At 42.7% G+C, this 21,569-nt stretch overlaps 1 long non-coding RNA gene across 1 annotated transcript; it reads right to left on the bottom strand.

Annotated features, from left to right (window-relative positions):
* Positions 1-7,620: 7,620 nt before the first annotated feature.
* On the bottom strand, positions 7,621-9,999 carry LOC148006248 (uncharacterized). Its single transcript, XR_015685956.1, has 2 exons — positions 9,081-9,999; positions 7,621-8,735 (listed from the first exon to the last, which is right to left on the bottom strand). It is a non-coding gene; the product is annotated as an uncharacterized LOC148006248 (long non-coding RNA).
* Between the last annotated feature and the right edge of the window lie 11,570 nt (positions 10,000-21,569).

The raw sequence follows: 21,569 nt of genomic DNA, 5'->3' as shown, positions 1-21,569 counted from the left end.
TAGTATTATAGATGTAGGACAGTACTGTATCATACCTCTGTGGATGTAAAATAGCTTGTACCTGCTTTATGATACGTACGTAGTAGTGACCGTGCTTTATCAGAGCTATTTTAATGATGTTGCTCAGAATGTTTTCTTTCCAGATGATGATTGAGAAGCTAATTTAAAAAAAAATGGTGCCAGGTACCACAAGAGTAACAGAACTGTGCTGTTTTCTCGGGTTTTGTTTTTTTACTTTTTTTTTTTTAATGGAGTGTGCTGGATGTCTCTACAGTTTTGTTCAGATGACTGCAGAACCTGGAAAAGCTGTTGCTGCTGTTGATGCATAACACATTGCTATTATTGGTCTTTTTATATAAATATAAATATATATATACAGATATATAATTTGAATTTTTTGAAACTTTACCTGTGCTGTCAACTTTCGAAAAAAGTATCCCCGTTTACTGTGTTGAGTTGGCACTGTACAGAAATTAACAGCCATATTGGTCTAGAAATGTTGAACTTAAGTTTTTTCCATTTGTATAGGGGTAACACACTGTATTAAATATGTAAGGTCTTATATACGTGGGTTTGATTAAAAAAAACTAATAAAGTATTCTCTAAATTAAAAAAAAAAAAGAATGAACTGTGGCTTGGGACCACAAACCACATCTCCTTTTGCCTCATGTTGCTTTTGTTCAGTGTTTTATTCCAATAAAATAAAACTAGCACATAGAGAAAACTGAGAATAAAAACAGCTTCTAGGTTTTCTTGTTGCTTTTTTTTTAAAACTACTGAATGGATTTGGTGATATTTCCTGAGGAGTAAATTAGTGAGGGTTAAGTCAATAAGAGTACAAAGAAAAAGGATTCAGTCATATATACAACACAGGAAAGAGTGACTTTAAAAAGGACAGAGAGAATACTGTCATAATTGGATTATCAAACAGTATCTTGCTGTTAGAAGCATGAAATAGAAGAAACATCAGCGGCAGCAATAAAAAGGTGTGCAGATTAATTGTGGTTGTCAACATGATTGGATTGAGATGTACCTAAAATGGCTTCAAAATCTGAATAGACTGTTGAGAGTTTGTAGAACTAGGATAGGTACGCTGCTGGGGTTGTAACTTTTTTTTTTCCGGAGCTGGGGACCGAACCCAGGGCCTTGCACTTCCTAGGCAAGCGCTCTACCACTGAGCTAAATCCCCAACCCCTGGGGTTGTAACTTTGAGGGCTACATTTTTACTTCCCATAGTCTTCGATCTTCTTCCTGGCTTCCTATGGGAAATAGTTCTCCTCCATCTGCTCTTTCTCCAAGAATCCTGGGCTTATGGGATGGGTTTATAACGGGGCAACCAACTAACCACAAACAGAAACTTCTAAAATTATAAGCACAAGCAAATGTTCCTTTTTTATGTCCTTTCTCTTTGGCATCTGAAGCAGCAATTAAAGTCTGACTAGAATGTCCCTTGTTCTAAAGTCTAGGTATGGAGAGCAAAAGGTCTGGTCCACCTAAATGTGCAGTATGAGATAAGCAAACAGCGAGTTCAAAGGAATATAGATTTCATTCATTTTAGAATGAAGAGGAGGAATATTTAGAGAAAGCACTGTGGGTACTGAGTTACTGAGCCTACATCTCAAGTACCAGAGGGCACAGAGACTTGTGAGTAAGAGAGTCAAGTGAAGATGCTCATTGTAAGCAATATTGAACTGTATTGTGGAGAACACAGGGAGCCTAGAAGGTCTAGCTTTCTCTAACTGATGTTAGCCACCCAGAATATGAATCTGTCAAGTTATCATCCCTGTACTTACCATGATGGGTTAATAAAGTGTGACCATACACTTTACATCAGTTCAGCATATAGTTGTAGTTACGCCTTATGTCAGTTCACAATACAGTAGTAACTACCTCCATGAAATACGGATAGGCATTTTCTTCACAGTTTTGCCATTGAATAAATGTATAAATTAATTGATTGAGAAGGTGATTAGAAATTATGGAAATATTTAGATTCAGTCTCCAAGGTCAAGTTCATACCGTGACAGTCTAGTCACTAAGATTTACCTTTGTGTTACAGGAGTGTGATAGTCAGGTATGCAAAGGGTCAAGTGTCTTCTTCATAATTTATATTTATGACACTATTCTTTTAGGCTTTATTTGCACAATGCTATCTTCACAGAAAAATTCACTTACATATTACTTAAAATTAATGTCTAGTTAGAATCCTTGGATTAGTGGTTAGGAGCACAGAGACCAAAGTTTAGTTCCCAGAAACTACATCAAGTGAGTCACAACTAACTGTTTCTTCAGCTCCCAGAAGAAACTGACACCTCTGTTCTCTAACATCTGCACACACACACACACACACACACACACACACACACACGCACACACGCACACGCACATGCACTAACACATGCACACATGCACACACATGCATACATTCATATACATGCACACTATACACATATCCATACATGTACATATGCACACGCTGATGTACACGTGCACACACTAACACATGCACAGATATGAACACATATGCACATGCATATATATACACATATATATACATATACACAAACACATGCATGCACATTTGTATATACATGTGCACACACACATGAACACACATATACATACATGCACACCCACATACACATGCAGACACTGACACACATACACTCATATGTACACATATGCACACACAAATACACGTTCATGCACATACACACACACACACACACACACACACACACACACACACACATACACAAATAAATCATAACACTCCCATTAGGGAAACTTCCCTTTGCAACAGACAGAGATTGTAGTGCCATATTGGATTTGGGCCTGGCTGCTTTGTAACTGCATGGCCACAGTTAAGAAGTCATGGGATTGTTGGACAGAGGCCTCTCCCATGTATTTACGGCACAGGAAGAAAAGACCAAGTAGTAAACACCCGATATCTCCACTGCATGACCTCTGCTGAGCCCGGCTGATGCATGTGGAACTGACACACCTGGACCACACCTGGGTGGTGGTCAATTTACTTCTGCCTTTTACTTCCTCAGCCTTTATCCTTGAGATTTAGGCTGGTCTTCTGGGATTTCTCCCTAATTAATTCAGGTCTCCTAGTTGGTCTTTTGTTACCAAAGTCACGAGCCAGGTAGTCACGAGCCAGGGTTTCCCACTGTGCTTCCCAGTTATTTTCTACCTGGAGACTTGGGTATATAAGTGGTGAATAAAGCTACAGGAGACTCTCACTATTCCTCTCACTCTCACTCTTCCTTCCCAGCTTCCTCTCTCTCTCTCTCTCTCTCTCTCTCTCTCTCTCTCTCTCTCTCTCTTCTTCTCTCTCTCTTCCTCTCTTCCTCTCTTCCTCTCCTGGCTTGACACGATAACCTGTGTGTGTGTATGTGTGTTTCTTTCATCCCGTAGGCTTTCGCCCGATTCTCGGTACCAGGTCGGTGCTGGCGCCGACAAATGGAGGTCCCACCGAGATCGGAGAAGAAAGGGGGTACCACCTACGGGACGTCCCTGGAGCCCGGCCGGCATAGGAGGAGAAGGGACGGATTGGACGTAAGATGGGTCAGGAAAGGCCTGGATGATTTGGGCTAGCCTGAGTAAAACTTGTCATAAAAAAGGGACAAGGTAATGGTAAAGTGTTTTTGCATATGTGTTCTGTTAGAGTTATATTTTAGTCTTTGGACCCTGGCTAGAGATAGTTTACACCCTAGACATGAGAGAGAACGGGTTGGGGAAAAACAGTCCTCCCGGACTCTCCACGGTTGCTTTGGAGAAAGAAAAACCTTTTCAGAGCTCTCCTAGGAACAGAGGGAAAGCAGGAGACGTCCTGCCTCTCTGCTGGCTCCTATTGGAGAAATGTTTATTTCTGGTTCTGGGTTCCATAGGTAGGATATGTGGGTCCCTTCGGTGGGACACCATCTAGTTTTTTCCTCCTATGTCTATTGTTTGTCCTTGGTGCACCAAGCTGTCCATGTCTGTCAGTTTATGTCTGTGGTTTTTGTTTCTCGTTGTTTAAATGTTTTGTGTTTCATGTTTAAAAGAAAAGGTTAAAATTTTAAATGCCGGTTGATTCACCCATTGATGTAGTTTTAACTCCTTTCAAAAAAGGTACAAATAAATAAAAAGTTTCAATTGGCTTTTGGAGCCTACATCTGTAGCTAGAAGCCTAAATCTGCTGGGCAAGCTCCCCAGGGGGCTGGCTAAATGTTTACACTAGCCAATCTTAAAGGAGCCAGCAGCTCCTCAGCTTCTATGTTAAGGGAGCAGATGGCTGTTTCTCTTAGAAAAATCCCTGACTTATTATTAGACTTAGCAGGTGACAAGGTGCTTCTCTTAAAATCATAGCTAGAAAAGTAAAAATGGTGCTTGGTCTAAATATTAAAGATAGGTGTAGCCACTTCAATTTTGTTTCTGATTGGTTTTAAATGTATAAATATGCTCTATATGCCTTGGTTATGGACTATTGGCTTTTAGGTTATTGGATATGGTTAAAAAAGTATAATATTGGTAACAGAAAGTTGGCTTAAAACTGTTATTTGGATGAAGTCATTCTAGACAACATGTGGCATGAGCCAACCTAGGGAAACAGGTCTAAACTGAGATAATATTTTTATGGAATTCGTACTCTAGAAACCAGGCTTCTAAAAGATTTTAGGGCAATGTCTCTTTGTTGAGGTATTGGAGACTGCACCATCGTGCGTTCATATGTAGGAATTGGCAGTCAAACTTTGTAGCATGAAGGATAGACTCTTTGGAGACTAGATTTTGGAGACTAGTTTGTTAGAGGTTAAGTTTTGCTTTCCATAGTTGTGGTTTGCCCTGAAGTTATCTGTATTTTAATGCTAATTCCACTGCCCCAAGGACAGCTGCCTAGTCACTACTCAGAACTCAGGCGACCTTGTGGTTGTGCTCTGGTGTTACAAGGAGAACGTAAGGATTGTGCTTAAGGATTGCCAGTGGTGCATTGACTAACTCAAACTTATTTATAATTGAGAAAAAAAAATCAAACAGGTAGAGATTGTTACAAGATTTAAGAAGGATTGATGAGGTTTTAGAACTTGGGAGAGCATTACAGCTTGTTTGCTTACTTCAACTGCCATTTCAAGATAGATTTAGAGGATTGTTTTTATGCAGTTTGTTGACATCCTGGCAATTGTGAGTTTTTATTTTGTGAGCTTGCTTATAATTTTAGAGAGCCCATGAAGTGATATCATTAAAAATTTTTACAAAAGAGTGGCTAATAGCCTTATGTAATTTTGTTGCTTCTTCATTGTAAGAAGTTAGAACTTAAATCTTTCAATGTATATGGGAATTTTTACTACAAACCTTTGCTCTCAAAATGAGCTTTAATATTTGGGGAGTAGCTGTTACACTACTCCAGAAAAGAATATTTGAAGCTAATTTTAAGCTTCTAAGGATATGTTAATTGGCTAAGTACCTCACCTTACCAGAGGACTTAGGTCTTTGTTATGCACATTGGAGATAAAACTTCAGCTGTGTTAATACAGAATTGTAGGCTAGAGTCATGGAAGTATTTTAAAAAGAAACCTGGTGAAACATACCTTAGTCCAAACAGCAATTTAATTGGTTATTACAAAATACTGATATTTGGCCTATTACATATACAAATTTCAGGCAAAATTGATAATTTTACTCCTTACATGCTTTTGTATTTCCTGTAAATCTGTGCATGCAACCCATAGAAAATGCACTTAGTGTATTTATAGGTGGTTCATCTAATAAAAAGGCTACATGTATGATTGGATCACTTGTTTATTCTCTTGAGTTTCCCCTGCTTCAACACAGACTATTAAATTACTTGCTGTAGCCACTGTTTTTAAATGTTAAAAATCAAGCTTTCAATTCATATACTTATAGCCAATGTGTGGCTTGTGGTTTTACAATTGATTAAAAAGTTTTCCTTTTTTTTTAGATACTACTAGCCCTCAAATTTTACAATTACTTAATGCTTTATTAGAGGCAGGTTTTCTACTTGAAATCAGTGAGTGATTTCAGTGTGAATGTCTGACAACTCACTGTCCTTTCAGTGCTCTGGCTCAGAGAACTAAACAATACCATAGACCCAGCTCTTTGAAAATGGTAATGGAGTTGATAACACACCCTCACGAAAAGAGGAAGCTCCGTTTGCTTACTTTCAACGCCCAGCCTCACCCTGCCAACTCAGGGATTTCTAAATAAGGCTAAATCTGGACCTTGTTTACAGGATTTGACATTTCTAATTAATGCTTATGTTTAGGTAAATAAAGCTGGTGAGGGGCTGGAGAGATGGCTTAGTGGTTAAGAGCACTAAGTACTGTTCCTTTATAGGCCATTTAAAAACTCAAACTGTATTGCCTGGACCCCTTAGCAAGGGAGGACAATAATACCAGGCAGATTATAGGCCTTACATAGAAACAATTAGTCAAAAAGTCTCATTCTTTATATCATCAAAACAATAATGCTGGAAACAATAATTTGGTATACAAGTCAATTTATAAATACAAGTGCTCAGTGTCCTCAATTTAATCCTCGAGGACTTATCTTAATAAATAATATTTTAACAATTTTAATAAATAAAAGGGGGAACTATCCCTGAATGCTAATAATGCTCCTTTTATTTCAATTTTAAAATTTGGATGCCAAGGTTTATGGCACCCTACAACTAGGCATACTTCTGCCTAGGTGAAATAGAAAGACCCACATATTGGCATGATCCTGTCCAGGTATTTTATATGGGTAAGAGGGAATGTTTGTGTTTTTTCTACAGAATGCTACAGGAGTGTGCCAGCTGCCTGAGAGTCTGGTGAGCCATGCTGATCCTGGGAGCATGAAGATTCAATTCAGCTCTCGTGGTTCTGGTTCCTGGAGTCATTCCTGTGCCCTTAGAGGAAGACGGAGGATTCCCCCTCATCTTTTGTCATCACAGAAATTCTGGCATTGCTGCAGTCATTGTGTCCTGTCCCATCTCGGCCTGCCCTCCGACCCTCTGTGCACTGCTGCTTGCTGGAAGCTGCTGTGGACTGGGGAACTCTGCCCTGGTTCTGCAGATCTCAGACATGGTTCCATTGCCTGCTGGTTGGTCCAGAGAAGAATGACCGATCCTGAACTGTCCTGGGAAAGACCTAGGCATTTTCGCTGCTATTGTGGCAGCCATTACTGCTGCAGCCATTGTGTCTGCAGTGTCTGGAGTTACCCTCCCCCAATCTATTGTTAGGCAAGCACAGTGGGTGAACTTTCTGGAGTAGTTGCTAACAATTGGGAATTCTAAATTTTTATTATAGGAGCGGCTTGACTACGGTCCTTGGTGGTAGCAGCTGAGGAGAACCAGATGAGGTGCCCACTACTTATCGGGAGAGGCTCAACTTCCACAATCTCTTAAATTAATGCCATCTGGCTCCTACTCTTTCGCCCCTGGGCTCAAGTAAGAGGAATGACAAGATGATCCAATGTAGCTATCCTCAGGGACGGGCAACTTCCTCTGACCCTTGACCAATCTAAGGCAGGAACCTTGGGGGCGACAAGGTGATCCTATTGAAAAGCTCTCATGGAGAACTTTCCCTCGGGATGGAGACCCTCTAACTCCAAAGACCAGACCGAGACACCACAGGATGTAATCAGCAAGAGGATTTGGTTTATTGTCGGGATACACAGGCACAGGCACCTGCGGGCGCTTCAGTCACTCGGGGGACTGGCGCACCCCACGGAACCAAGGATGGGCTTTTTTATAGGATTTTGGGGAGCAGAAGCAAGCATACAGAAGCAGATGCATGGTTACAGGGATATCATTGGTGGATTCTAATGTTTCCTAGCTACCTTCCTGAAACATAACGGCTGACTCGGCCCCCAAAGGGTTCAGCCCGGGGGCAAGTTTCCTAGCTACCTTCTTGAAACATAACGGAGGACTCGGCCCCCCAAGAGTTTAGCCCGGGGGCAAGTTTCCTAGCTACCTTCTTGAAACATAACAACTGACTCGGCCCCCCAAGGGTTCAGCCCGGGGGCAAGTTTCTTAGCTACCTTCTTGGAACATAACGACTGACTCGGCCCCCCACCAGGGTGTGGGACCTCTCCCGGAGCTTTTTTCATTGTCAGGTGCTCAACTGCAGTCGTCCTGTTGCCAGGCCTTCAACCAAACACATCCTGCTTGGCAGCCGCTTTGTACTCAGTGTTTTAACCTTTCTCTGAACCAGTCATCTTAAGTACAGCCTTGCAAAATGGCGTTACTGCTGCTAAGCTGGGGTCTTTCATTCCCCCATTTTTTTTTGTTAACTTTGAGTGAAATCTTTCACTCGACTTGGTCAAGAAATTTCTGTCTGGTGAGGGCTTATTCCCCCACTGACTCTAGGCCACAAAAGGGCTAGGAGGAGCCACGTAGGAGTTTTAACTTTAAGGGGTTTGGAGTGTGCTGAACTCTCTATGTCTGGGGTGTAGTGTTGTGATTAGTCAATTCCTCAGACCGGACTGTCTTGACGTGTGGTGTGTGGATCTAAGCCGAGACTCCGTCTACCTTTAGGGCGGTCGGGGTAGTCAGGAGGACGGTGTAGGGTCCTTTTCACCGTGGCTCGAGATTCTTGGTCTGGTGTCTGTGTACCCACACGGTGTCTCCAATCTGGAACGGGTGTGGCACCACCGGATGCTCAAGCTTGTCCTGGTAAGCAGCGGCCAAAGGTCTCCAGACGTCTCTCTGTACAATCTGTAGGGCCTGTAAATGGGCCCTCAGAGAAGGGCTGTCAGCAAAATCAGCAATGTTTGAATCAAAGAAATGGACAAATGGGGGTGGTGCTCCATACATTATTTCAAAAGGAGTTAGACCATGGGGGCCCGGGGTATTCCGGGCCCGATATAGAACTAGGGGAAGGAGGGCCACCCAATCCTTTGAGCCAGTTGCAAGCGTAAGTTTGGATAAAGTCTCCTTAATTGTTCTATTTATGTGTTCTACCTGACCTGAACTCTGGGGTCTATAGGCACAATGTAATTTCCAATCAATCCCCAGCAATTTGGCCACCAACTGACTTACTTGGGAGACGAAAGCGGGCCCGTTGTCCGACCCCAACGCTTGAGGCATGCCATACCTGGGAAAGATTTCCTCGAGGAGCTTCTTGGTGACCATTTTTGTAGTCTCGTGCTTCGTGGGGAAGGCTTTGACCCATCCTGAGAAGGTGTCTATAAACACTAGGAGATACTTGTATCCATATATACCTGGTTTAATTTCAGTAAAATCAATTTCTCAATGGATGTCGGGACGGTGTCCCCTAGGACGAACTCCTTGTCCAATCATGGTCCTTCCCAGGTTAACCTGAGCGCACGCTTTGTAACTCTCAGTCACCTTTTGTATCGCTTTGTCCCAATTAAAAAAAAGACACAGATTTATCTCTTCTCGATCTAGTAAGGTTTTCATCTTCTTAAACCCCAAATGGGTTAATTTATGTAAAAAGGAGATCAATTTAAAAGTCCTTTGTAGACCCACTGTTTTAGTTGAGGGTGGTAGATGGCCCCCATTTTTTCTAGGAGCTCTATGTCCTCATGGGCATAAACCCAACTGGTTTGTCCCACTGGTGGGGGCGTGGGTTGGTCTGGGCTATTTAAGGGCAAGATTTGTTTGTTCATGGCTGCTTCTCGCGCCGTGGCATCGGCCAGCCGGTTTCTTCGTGCCTCTGGGTTGTGCCCTTTCTGGTGTCCTGGACAATGTATAATATTCAGTCTTTTGGGCAAGAATAGGGCTTTTAAGAGGGCCAGAATTTTAGCCATATCTTTACCCTCAGATGTGAGCAGCCCCCGCCTCCGGTAGATCTCCCCGTGGATGTGTGCCGTGGCAAAGGCATAACGGCTGTCTGTATATATATATTTAGCCTCTTACCTTTTGTCATCTTGAGCGCCTGAGTCAAGGCGATGAGTTCAGCCCGTTGTGCGGAGGTACCAGCAGGCAGGGCTTTCGCCCAAATCACTTTGTCCTCCGTAGTGACCGCAGCTCCAGCCTTTCACTCTCCCTCTGTCAAGAAGCTGTTGTCATCCGTGTACCATGTGTGGTCAGCATTCTGAAGAGGCTGGTCCGATAGGTCCGGCCTGGTTCCATGTACTTAGGCAGTCATGCTGTTCTGCCTCCTCAGGTAGAGGAAGCAAGGTGGCAGGATTGAGGGCGACTACGGGCCCAAACTGAACCCGTTCTGCATCCAGTAACAAGGCTTGGTGTGAGAATTAGAGAGCCAGCGGTCTGGGGGCTGCTTTACCAAGGCCTCCACTGCGTGGGGTGCTAGGATGGTGAGTGGCTGTCCTAAAGTCAATTTTCCAGCATCCTTGATCAGGACAGCAATAGCAGCCACCATCTTTAGGCACGGTGGCCAGCCAGAGGCCACAGGGTCCAATTTCTTAGACAGGTAGGCCACAGGGCGTTTCCAGGGTCCCAACCTTTGTGTTAGGACCCCTTTAGCATACCCCTGTTTCTCATCGATGAACAGTTACTGAGCAAATTGTAAGGGTTTGGAACAGTCGGATGAATATCTTCTATCCTCTTGTTGACCTTTCTCAAGTCTTGTATTGGCCTATAATCTCCAGTGTCGGGTTTCTTAACAGGCAGAAGAGGCGTATTCCAAGGCGACTGGCAGGGGACTAGGATGCCTTGATCTAGAAGCCTCGTAATGTGAAGCCTTATACCTTGATAAGCTTTATGTGACAGGGGGTATTGTTTTATGGAGACTGGAGTTGTAGTGGTCTTTAACTGTATAATTAAGGGGGGCTGTTGGAGCGCCAACCCCAACCCACCAGTCTCTGCCCAAGCCAGTGGAAAATTCGTGACCCAAGTGTCTATTTCTAGGGATTGTGGCTTGTCCTGTCCCAGTTCATATAGTCTATATTCATAGAACTTGAAGGGGAGTTCCGTGGGGGCCAGTTATTCGGGCCCCTCTTTCCTCAAAATGAATTTGTGCTTTTAGTTTGGTGAGCAGGTCACGGCCCAGCAGAGGGTACGGGCAGTCCGGAACATGTAAGAAGGAATGGGTCACCTTACCAGTAGCCAGCTGAACCCGGCGGTCCGTAGTCCATCGGTATTGTTTCTCACCAGTAGCTCCTTGTACCCAGGCCATCTGGTCGCTGAGTTGTCCTGAAGCTTGAGTGAGGACTGAATGCTGGGCTCCTGTGTCTACCAGGAAAGTAACCGGCTGCCCCCCAACTTTAAGCGTTACCCTGGGCTCGCGGGGGGGGGGGCTCCTGGCCCTGACCTCTCTAATCTTTATCTAGAGCCAAGAGGGAGGTTCGTGGTCGAGGCTTTCGGGGTCCGCCAGGCTTCTTGGGGCACTCTCTGGCCCAGTGCCCTTTCTCTTTGTAATAGGCACATTGATCTTTATCCAGCTTCAGCCCCTTTCGAGCTCCCCCCTATCTCCCTTCCTTTCTTGGCCCTGAACTACGGCGGCCAAGATTCGACTCAATTCTCTCTCTTATTAAAAATCTTTTCAGCTTCTTTAAGTAAATCCTGTAATGTATAGCCCTGTAAATTTTCTAACCTCTGTAACTTAGTCCTGATATCTGGAGCAGCCTGCCAGATGAAGGACATAGAGACACTCGTCATTTGTCCTGGGTCATCTGGGTCATAGGGAGTGTACATACGGTAGGCCTCCTTAAGTCTCTCTAGAAAGGCGGAGGGAGTTTCCCCTGCTTCCTGTAATACCTGTTTTACCTGAGCCAAATTAGTAGGGCGTCGTATAGCCCCTCGGAGACCCGCTAGAAGCAACTGGCGATAAAGGCGTAGGTGTCCCTTACCTTCAGCTGTATTAAAATCCCAGTTTGGTCCTCAGGCAGCTGGGTGGGACGCCCATCATCTCCCAGAACATGCTTTCTGGCCTCTAGGAACACTCTTTGTTTTTCTTCTGAAGTTAAGAGGGCCTATAAGAGCTGTTGGCAGTCATCCCAAGTAGGCTGGTGGGTAAGTAAAACAGATTCTATTAGGACGGTGAATGCCACCGGATCTTTGGAGAAAGAAGGGTTGTGTTGTTTCCAATTGTAAATGTCAGCTGCTGAAAACGGCCAGTATTGGGTCTGGCCACCGGTTCCCTGTCTAAGTGGGAAAGCCTGGGAGGTTGAATCTGGCATCACCTCGCGCTTATTGCGCAATCTCCCTGCGACAGGGGAGAAACCCTTATCAGACTGTGGCCCGGCAACTGATCTGGCCGGCGGCTCTGCCTCCTCTGTTTTAGCCAGGCCTGTCAGAGAGAAGATCTATGAGAGGGGAGTTTGGGTCTGCCGGGAGGACAGGTTTCTTAAGACGTGGCCGGCAGACCGGGTGGGGCCGAGGGGACAGGCTGGGGGTTGAGGGGAGGCCAATTCGGGTCCACGAAGGGTTCCGCCCGGGGGGGGGTTTAAGGCGAGACTCTCTCAAGTGATAATGTAAGAAACCTGGTCAGGATGTCCGTGGACGACCCGATCTTTAACCTGTAAAATAATGATCTTATTAAATGTGCCATTCACTGGCCATCCCGCTCGGAAAGTGGGCCACTCGGATGTGCAGAGAGTCTGCCATTTTCCTTTTTTTTTTTTTAAACCTCGACGGACTGGTTGTGTGTCCGGTCGTGGACGTCTTTCTAATGATCAAGAGTGAGACTTAGGGGCGTTGTTAGGGACTGTCCCATGTTAGTTCTAAGGAAGATTAGAACACAGAGAAAACAAACAACACCAACAGTCAAACAAACAACAGACAGGCGTGCTGCACGGCTTTTGGTACCAAACTGAAAGCAAAAAGTCAGATGGAGGTGGCAAAGGTCCGGGGCCCTCTGAAAGCCAAAAATACAGACAGAGGTGCCGTTAGTCCGGATCTTTCTCCTCTCCCAGATTGGGCCCCGAAAAGTCGGGCCCCAACACCCTTGGAACGTCTTCCAGGGCTGCGGGGCAAGAAGTCCGAGCTCGTCAGCTCCTTCTTCGTCCCGCCCAAATTCCAAACAACCTGGCTGAGCGCTCACAGAACAGACCTGGCTGAGCGCTCACAGAACCTGGCTGAGCACTCACAGAACAGACCTGGCTGAGCACTCACAGAATAGACCTGGCTGAGCGCTCACAGAACAGACCTGGCTGAGCGCTCACAGAACCTGGCTGAGCGCTCACAGAACAGACAGAATAAGACAGAACGAGACAAAATCAGACAGACAGACAGACGCCGGCCGGCTTACCTCCCAGTGGGTGGTCGGTGGTCCCTGGGTGGAGGATCTCCTTTCCCGGCCAATGCACCAAATGAAAAGCTCTCATGGAGAACTTTCCCTCGGGATGGAGACCCTCTAACTCCAAAGACCAGACCGAGACACCACAGGATGCAATCAGCAAGAGGATTTGGTTTATTGTCGGGATACACAGGCACAGGCACCTGCGGGCGCTTCAGTCACTCGGGGGACTGGCGCACCCCACGGAACCAAGGATGGGCTTTTTTATAGGATTTTGGGGAGCAGAAGCAAGCATACAGAAGCAGATGCATGGTTACAGGGATATCATTGGTGGATTCTAATGTTTCCTAGCTACCTTCCTGAAACATAACGGCTGACTCGGCCCCCAAAGGGTTCAGCCCGGGGGCAAGTTTCCTAGCTACCTTCCTGAAACATAACGGCTGACTCGGCCCCCCAAGAGTTTAGCCCGGGGGCAAGTTTCCTAGCTACCTTCTTGAAACATAACAACTGACTCGGCCCCCCAAGGGTTCAGCCCGGGGGCAAGTTTCTTAGCTACCTTCTTGGAACATAACGACTGACTCGGCCCCCCACCAGGGTGTGGGACCTCTCCCGGAGCTTTTTTCATTGTCAGGTGCTCAACTGCAGTCGTCCTGTTGCCAGGCCTTCAACCAAACACATCCTGCTTGGCAGCCGCTTTGTACTCAGTGTTTTAACCTTTCTCTGAACCAGTCATCTTAAGTACAGCCTTGCAAAATGGCGTTACTGCTGCTAAGCTGGGGTCTTTCACTATGACAGATAAGGCTGGGGTTTGAGAGGTCGATCCTAAGACAGAGGTGGCTACACCCCGTTTAAACGTACGGGCCGGTCAAATGCTTCTCTGCCCAGTTTCTCCCCCAATAAACACACATATAGCCCAGAACGGTGTGTTACAGCATAAGTTCATTTCTAGCCATTGGGGTGCAGTCCTAACTGCAAGAGTGGCTCGCCATGGCCGAGCTGGGCACTCTGTGAGGCATGTCTGATCTCTCTCAGACCACTACTTCCACCTAATGGTTTTTTATAAAAGAATAACGGGGGAGATGTAGTGCCATATTGGATTTGGGCCTGGCTGCTTTGTAACTGCATGGCCACAGTTAAGAAGTCATGGGATTGTTGGACAGAGGCCTCTCCCATGTATTTACGGCACAGGAAGAAAAGACCAAGTAGTAAACACCCGATATCTCCACTGCATGACCTCTGCTGAGCCCGGCTGATGCATGTGGAACTGACACACCTGGACCACACCTGGGTGGTGGTCAATTTACTTCTGCCTTTTACTTCCTCAGCCTTTATCCTTGAGATTTAGGCTGGTCTTCTGGGATTTCTCCCTAATTAATTCAGGTCTCCTAGTTGGTCTTTTGTTACCAAAGTCACGAGCCAGGTAGTCACGAGCCAGGGTTTCCCACTGTGCTTCCCAGTTATTTTCTACCTGGAGACTTGGGTATATAAGTGGTGAATAAAGCTACAGGAGACTCGCACTATTCCTCTCACTCTCACTCTTCCTTCCCAGCTTCCTCTCTCTCTCTCTCTCTCTCTCTCTCTCTCTCTCTCTCTCTCTCTCTCCTCTCTCTCTCTTCCTCTCTTCCTCTCTTCCTCTCCTGGCTTGACACGATAACCTGTGTGTGTGTATGTGTGTTTCTTTCATCCCGTAGGCTTTCGCCCGATTCTCGGTACCAGGTCGGTGCTGGCGCCGACAAGAGATTATTATAGAAACCTACTATTAATCAAAATGTAGAGTTGTGGAATCTAGTCCCAAGGAATACAATATATGTCCTACACTTAAGGATCAAGAATCATTATGAAAGAGAGAACAGAAAGTTTTTAAAAACGAGAGAAATATGGAGATTCCTGCAAGATTGTACCTTTAATGAATGTCAGAAACTACATCCATAAAGTTTCACAAATCCTCAACCTTAGACAAAGACTATCAATTTATGTATGTAACAAGTAATGGAGAAAGAGATCATGATTTGAAAAACATCCAGGAGACTTACAGGGGAAACCCTTTGGTTTTCCACTCTGGGGGAACAGAGGGAAAGGAAAAATGATATAATTATATTATAACCTCAAACTTTAAATAATTTTTAAAGGGATAATTGTTTTAAATATGTTACCTTTTTGACTCTATATTGTATGTATTTAAATTTAAGGTGAGTAACATGTTTTGATACACACATATATACTGCACACAAACAAACATATATATAGATAATAGATATAGATAAGTTATAGACCTACCAGTTTTCTGCTATATCTGTAAATCAATCCCATATTGTTCTCTCATAACCACAAATCTTCATATGACCTTCTCACCCAAAAGGGTTCTCTGTGTTCTCTGAGATTTAACATCTAAAATTAGCAATTTCTTTTATATCTTCGGTGTCATCACTGAGCTCTTTGCCTTTCTGTCCTACATTGTGAGGTCATTCAGTTATGCAAAACAGATTAGCTCAGAATTGGAGAGATATTTGAATTTAAAGTTTTAAAATATTGCCTATTTTAAAATGATCTCTCTCCCTCTCTTTCTGTGACTTCCTGTACTACCTATAAAATTTTCCACATAACATTCTAAACATAAGTGGGCATGACAATTATTTGAATTTAGTGTGTTAACTTATAGTTACTAGTAAGTAAAATAATTTTACAACTTGAAAATATGATGCAATTTTAACAAAATATGCTGGAATATATTAAGGGAGAAAGGGAAGTGATCATATTATTAAAGAGATCCCACAGATATTTACTTTTTTCTAACTACCATCCTACATTGCATAAAATTTAGTGATATGATATGTAACCTTTTACTCAACATGTTTTAAGCTTCTCCAAGGTAAAGAAAGATTTATAGTAAATTTTCTTCTAAAAAATAAAGAACCAACACTGTGTTGTTATGGTAACCAAAGTTGTAAAACATTTAGAGAAAAGGAACTCTTCAAAAGTTTCCACAATCAAGCACGAACAATGCCATTTGTTTGAAATGCACTCATTGTTATAGGAGTATAATTGTCCAGATTGCTCCAAAGAATGTCTAAAATGACTTACTCAAAGTCTTTGAAAAAAATTAACAAGGCAAATGTTTATTGCTTTATTAAGAAAATTATTCTGTTTTTAAAACTAAAATCGTGTTTCAAAATTAGCTTCTAATTAATGAGTTTCTATAAGGATTTCCATAAATTCTTAGTTTGATTAATCCACCAACTACCAAAATTACCCTTCACTGAAGGACAGTGTCACTTGTAGAAGACATAGATTATTAAATGAAAATTGCAACATTAGTGATACCTCCCTGGGAGCTATTGATCAGAAAGGGGCCAGAAGTGTCCAAGGAATAAGCTATTAATATAGTCTTCGGTTGCCTACTGTGGTGGTTTGTGCACAGGGAATGTCACTATTAGGAAGTATGGCCTTATTGGAGGAGTGTGTCACTATGAGGGTGGGCTTTAAGAGACCTTCCTCTTAGTTGCCTGGAAGCTAGTCCTCTGTTTCCCTTCAGAACAGGATGAAGAACTCTTTACTACTCCAGCACCATGCCTGCCTGGACACTACCATGCTTCCTGCCTTGATGATAATGGACTGAACCTCTCTGAATCTGTAAGGCAGCCCCCCAAATAAATGTCTTTTATAAGAATTGCCTTGGTCATGGTATCTCTTCACCTCAATGGAAACACTAACTAAGATGCACCATAACTACATAGCAAGAACCCATTGTTGAAAACCCTTTGACCGCAAGACACAGAGAAATCAATCTCAAACTTCCTTTCAGGTGTCCAGCTTTCTTAGAGTCCCAGTGTACTCTACAATCTACTGGAAAAGAAAATACATGAGTGTTTTTACCCAATATTGGACTCTATATGGTGCAATATGATTTTCGCCAGGCAAGATGTGCCTATCACTAGTGCAATGGTGGGGTAATTAACTGCTTTCTGATTGAATTTGAGAGACTTCCATGCCTGATACTGTAATGTGGTCAAATACACATAGCTAGGAAGGTCATCAGCCCTAGGTTGGCAGCTACTGCTGTTATCTTGCTAAATTCCTATGCTGTCAAACTTCCTTCTAAGTACTTGTCCTTATGCACAAAAACCTAAGTTGCTCCCAACCTTCATCACAGAAGTTTACAGTGAACAAAAGTCAGTGGAGAAATACACGACTGGTCAAAATGCTGAGAATTAGAGACCCAATACCTATACGAAAATGGGATATGTGTATTAACCTCACTACCAAGACTTAGGGAATACTGAGGAAGAGAATGTGGATGATATGTAAGGGTCAGAGAATGGTGAAGAGTGCTGTGAAATCCTATCTTTTATACATGATATGGCTAATATAATCATGAACTTAGAGTAGCCATGGTTACCTGTACAAGACCTGTACACAAGCAAGCCAGCCAAAAATGTTAGGTTACACTCATGTTCAACCCTTGCAGCAGAACTATTAGCAGTGGGCATTTGCTGGAGGGAAGAAAGTTGTTTGATATTAATTTTTTAGGAGATGCTTAAGTAAATGACCACATACCCATGTATGTAGGGACATCACTAAATGGAAAGGCATAAAGTTGGAAAGGGATAAGTTTCAGGAGACATGGGGAGAGTTGGAAGTGGGAAAATGGGAAGTAGGTATGATTATATTTCATTTTATATGTGCGTGAAATTCTCAAACTAAAGGAAATAGAGAATATGCTTTGAACTAGGAAGGAGTTTATAAATATTCACTGGTGATACTTAAGTGTAATTATTGGAGCTTGAATGAAGAGAAAAATCAATATTTTCAATGACTCTTACCCTTTATTGTCTACTTTGATGTCACAAATGAAATATGTATATAATATATGTTATATGTAAATGTAAAAATGCATATATAATTTATGGAGAAATTGTAATTCACAGTATATTGTACACATATGCTAATATTTGTTAATTAGTTTTACTCTTGGTAAAAAAAGTAACATCATAGTCTGGTAATCCTGGTATTTATATTATTTCTTTAATATATTTGAGATTTGGGGAATGTACCAAACTACACACAAACTCAATAAAATATTTATGCTTATTCCTGATTTCCTATCACAAAATACAACAAGCAATGTCATAGGCTAATATAGTTATTCTCATCTATGTACATGAACACTTTCCAAGCATGGATTTTAATTTTGAAATCTTACAGATTTTAGTTCCACAGAGAGGGGTGGTTTCCTCATTATCGTTAAGATTCCCAGGTGGCTTTCTGTAATTTTACTACTATGTGAGATCATTCAGAATAAAGGTGTGAGAAAGGAAGACTCTTTCTAAGGAGTATGATTATTGCATAGAAAACAGGTGTGGGAAAATGTAGACGTTTTAATCTTGTACAGAACCATTACTATTTCTAATAATGCTTCAAAGTAGCCTCACAGACAACTATCCTTTCAGCAGATGTCAATAACATCTGAAGAGAAGAGGCTGTAAGATCAGGGATGGAACCAATGGTGAGCCTTCCAAATGAGGCCAGAGCCTTGCTATTTTACTCTGTCCAAGGATATTTACATTTGATGAGCTCAACTTTACTCAGCAGTTTCTAGAGGATCAATCATGATTGATGAGACAGGCTTTTCCAATGAGGCTGGACCATACTGTCACTGGGAATCCAGCTCTGCTCTTCAGACCCCCTGTGCTTCCGTCATGCCATCCTGGGATGCTGATCATCATGATTAGCAGCCTTGTATCAATCCCTCCTTGCTAGGATTGGCCTGCAGTCTACTAAGTAGTCCTGGTCAAAAACACCTAAGTAGTCACTTCTTACACTCTGTGACCTGCCTGTCTTCTAAATGGAACTGGAGCTTGCTCTCCTTTGCTCATCATTTTGCCATTGAACTGGTTACCTCTTTTGCCACTGTCAAGAATCAGCCTCAAGTTCCCAACCAGAAGCCTTATGAGAAGGATTTCTCTAGACCAAATGCTCACAATGTGTGTTACCATATGTACATAGTTCAGCATTTTCTGAAACAAAATGTTTACAATATTTTGTTCAAAATATTTACATGGACTGGTGAGACAGCCAAGATGTTACAATGGGTTTTGCACAAACATGAGGGCCGGAGTTTAGATCTAGGACTTTTGAAGTTGCCAAGTGGGCATGGCATTCCTCCTATAATCCCAGCCAAAACAGGATTTCTAGGCGTGCTGACCAGCTAGGCTGGCTAACTTGGCAAACTCTTATATTCAAGGGAGTGACCCTGATTCGATATATAAAACAGAGAGGGATAGAATAAGATACCAACCTCAACCTTACACCTCCAGATGCATGGGCACACATGGATTCACATCACACACATATATACTCCTGCCACTACACATGCACACATTCATACACACAACAACAACTGTATATTGTTTCCAATAGAGGGCGATGCAGAAGAATATGCTGTGAATATGAAGCACTGTGTAAAGAGATAAAAGATTGAAAGCAGTACAAGTGGAAGCTTAATAAGGGCTGCCAGAGTGCCTTCTAATGTTGACCCATCAAGGTGCTCATGCACAAAGACTGAGTTTCCACTCTGTAACCCATCACATCTATGGACATCAAGTCACAGGAGTAACTAAAGAGCTTGCACGCCAGTGCCCAGGATTTAATAGGCACCAGCAGCTGTTGAATTAGATGCAAGAAATCAAAAACAGAGCCCCATCCCTGACTCTTGTGCATGTTTGCTTCCTTTTATGGAGATAATATGAATAAATGACAATTTCACACAGGCTCTGCTTGAGAAATATTATCAGCTGATAGTGTTCTACTGAAAGATTAAAGATAAAAGCAGTGTGCTTAGCACCAGTTGGATAGGAGATTTGGAGCCAAGACTTCACTTAGAAGTGAGGATCGGACAAAGCAAAGGAGGAAAAGTGACAAAGAAGACTACAGTTGCAGTTAATGGGCGGAAATAGGCTAGGCAAGTTTTCAGTAAGGAGATGAATCACTAGCAGCATGGCTGTATGGATTCCCATAGTACGCCTCAACGACCACAGAATAGCAAAAGATAAACCTAAGAGGAAAGGTAACTGCAGTGGTGTGGAATGCCAGGAGAGTGGGAGCAGTGGACAACTTCAGACTTCTCCAAGAAAGACACCTTAACTTCTTCCCAGTTAAGATCATTAGGAAGATCACTGGATTTATTCACTCGGAGAGATAAATCTTGTAACATAAACCTTTTAAATTATATTCTTTCTTTGCCTTACACAGAACTGTGAAGAAGAAAAAAAAAAGACATGAAATAAAAAAGAAAAAAATACGTTGTGGGATGTTAAATTTCACCTGAAGTAGTGACTGTCTAAACAGACTAAACAGAACGTACTTTCATTTTGGGAGCTGTCCAACCCTGTGACAACCACTAAAACACATGTGAGGACAAATGAACGCTTTTAGGCTTTTAGGGAGGTATTAACAACTTCATAACAATAGCAACATCAACAATCACCCTCTTTACATCCTGAGACACTTAGAGCACACAGCTGATCTTCTCAATATTAACGGAGTATTTTCAAGTGTCTGTTGATCCATTTTGCAGAGAGGCTCCTGGTTTATGTATAATTTTTTAATTTTGGAAAATAAAAGAGTAAGGTAGCAGTAAATGCTTAGACTTAACATACTCCTTTTCTTTAAAAATAACCATGGAGCCAGGCTTGGTGGTGCACATCTCTAATGCTAGCACTTGCAAGCTTGAAACAGTAGCATGGCCAGTCTGAAGTCAGTATAGATTAGGCAGTAAAAACCTATCTGAGAAGCAAACAAGTACAACTTCAAGTTTGATAGAAAAAATGCATGCTAAGTAAATCAAAACAGGAGAAATCAAAGCTTTAATTCTATTTATTTTAAATCTGTTTGCAGTTAAGTGTTTATGGCAACTTGGATAAGTCTATAAAGTATTACCTTACTAGTGGCACCTTAGCCTTCTATCACTGTGATAAAACACAATAGCTAAGTTCACTTATAAAAGAAAGCATTGAATTTGGCCTAAAGGTCAGAGCTTGAACATCCATGGTGGGAAAGCAGGATAGAACACTCATGGAGGTAGAGCAGAGAAAAAACTGAGAGCTGGCATCTTCATGCATAAACAAAGGCACCTGCCATGGGGTGGAGACCTCAGAGTCTTTGGAATTCTCAAAGGCTGGTCTCAGTGACTCACCTCTTCCAACAAGGTCATGCCCTCCTAATCTGTCTCAAAACAGTTCCAAAAATTCAGCACGGAGCACTCAAATATATGAACCTATGGTGGTCAATTCTAATTCAAACCCCCACAACGTTTTTTTAGGTCAACAGTTGAGAATGAAGTTATTATAGAATGTAATTTAATTAATTCTTTACCCTCAAGTGTTACAATGTAGGTTTACCATAAATACATAATATCCTGGGATG

Source organism: Rattus norvegicus, chromosome 4 (assembly GCF_021556685.1).
Source record: "Rattus norvegicus strain SHRSP/BbbUtx chromosome 4, alternate assembly SHRSP_T2T, whole genome shotgun sequence".
NCBI classification, from domain to species: domain Eukaryota; kingdom Metazoa; phylum Chordata; class Mammalia; order Rodentia; family Muridae; genus Rattus; species Rattus norvegicus.
Note: the sequence above shows the minus strand (reverse complement) of the source record. Positions and strands in the feature narration are given on the sequence as shown.